Here is a 2,128-nt window from a genome sequence, read left to right on the forward strand (position 1 = left end):
CTCCCTCAGAGATCCACTAACCTTTGAAAGCACTCTCTCAGAGTACCCTAAACAAGACATGAGCTGGAGTTTTGGCAAATGTGGGTCTGGAGATCCCTCTAGTGCTGAAATAGTAGCAGTACACTGATTGTAGCCATAGTAAACCTTGCCATAGGATGCATCAAATATCAAAAATAGTGGCAATAACTTATTCTGAAAGAAAGCACCTTGCTCAGAATTTCTAGGAGAATAGGCACAAATTCAGATTGCAAAGATTAGAATAAACAGCTAACTCTTTAATGGACAAACCTCTTTGTACACCAGAATGGTTTCAGGGACATCCTATCTAATGTATTAAAATAAAGCAGCAAAACCATCCATAAAACTGTCAACATGTATGAACTTTTGGACAAAAAAAATTCAAAGAGTTGTGTTAAGAAAACCTAATGAACATCATGAAAACTCAGAATAAGAACATAGTGCTTTATCAGAGAAACTTAACAGAAAGATTGAAGTAATAAAAAAAATCAAACAGTAATCCTTGAACTAAAAAAATGTACTCAATAAAATGAGAAACACAAGAGAAGTCACTCAAAACAGAATACATCAAACAGAAGAAATAATAATTGAGATCCAGGATGGGCTATTTGAAAATACACAGTTAAGGAGGGGAAAAAAAAGCAAACAAACCAAACAAGAATGAAGAGGATTGAAGGAAGCTTACAGTAAGTTTGGTACAGACTTGGTGGTAAAGACACCATTTTGGAAATGGAGGGGTAGGGGTCTTGTGAGATGGTTCAGCAGATTAAGGCACTTGCAACCAAGCCTGATGACCTACCTAAGTTTTCTCCTCCAGAACCTCATGGTGGAAGGAAAAAAACTGACTTCCGCAAGTTGTCTTCTGAACTCTACAAGCATATGCTATGACATGAATACACACACACACACACACACACACACACAGAGAGAGAGAGAGAGAGAGAGAGAGAGAGAGAAAGAGAAAGAGAGAGACATGCAATTGTAAAAATTAAAAAGAAAAGAAAAAGAGACTTTCTTCTAAAACAATCCTGAATGAGTATTAAAAGGTCTCTCAGGAGGACAGATAGACAATTCCTTCTTCCAAATAGAATTATCTGGCAACAAAATCAGACAACACCCCGAAAAATGAAAGCTGTGGGCAAATGGTCATAGATAACATGTTGAAAAAAATCCTGAACAGTGCCAATAGGGCACAGAAGGATGTGATGCCATGGTTTAGCATATTAATCACAGGATACAAGGAAGGTTTAATATAGGCAAATTCCTAAGTGTGACTCCCTACACTAGCAGAATGGTGGATAAAAAACATGCAGCCATCTCAGTGGATGCAGAAAGGCATTCTTTAAAATTCAACAGCCTTTCTGAGAAAAACTCTGACAAATTCAATATGTGTTGATGGCAGAGAGAGGCCATAAAAAAGCCCACAGCTGACATCACAGTCTTTTCCCTAAGATCTGGAACAAGACCAGGATGCCTATTTTTACCACATTGTTTCAACCTTGTCTTGGAAGTACCAGTCAGAACAACCAAAATCAAAAGTTGCTCAGCAAATTCAGAGCAAAGAGTAAATGAACAAAAGAAAAAACAGCTCATCAGGACACACAAAAAAGAGGATGGTTATTTAGGTAGAGTGAAGTCCGACATAATATTGCTTATTGCATATTATCTGATGATATCAGATATGTGTGTGGGACTTGTGGAGCTATTTATAAAATATAAAGTCAGGGTAAAAAAATAGAGTATGTTAAAAATATGCCAGTCAAATAGAATTAGAAAGAAAGGCAATGTGACTACATTCATAGAGGTTGTGAACTAGAGAAATAATAATTATCACAGATAAAATAATCGTATGATAATAAAGGAACAGACTATCATAAATGTATTACATTTTTGAATATTTAAAAAGATTAGTTTTCATATGATTCCCTGCACTCTGCCCAAAGTTATTAGTCTCAGCATCTGCTTTGATATACTGGTAGGTAGAGTCTTTCAGAGGACCTCTGTAGTAGGCTCCTGTCCTGTTTCTTGTTTTCTCCTTCTTCCAATGTCCATCTCCTTTGTCTTTCTAAGTGAGGATTGAGCCTCTGACCCTGGGTCCTCCTCCTTGTTT

This window comes from Meriones unguiculatus, chromosome 14, assembly GCF_030254825.1.
Source record: "Meriones unguiculatus strain TT.TT164.6M chromosome 14, Bangor_MerUng_6.1, whole genome shotgun sequence".
In the NCBI taxonomy this organism is placed as follows: domain Eukaryota; kingdom Metazoa; phylum Chordata; class Mammalia; order Rodentia; family Muridae; genus Meriones; species Meriones unguiculatus.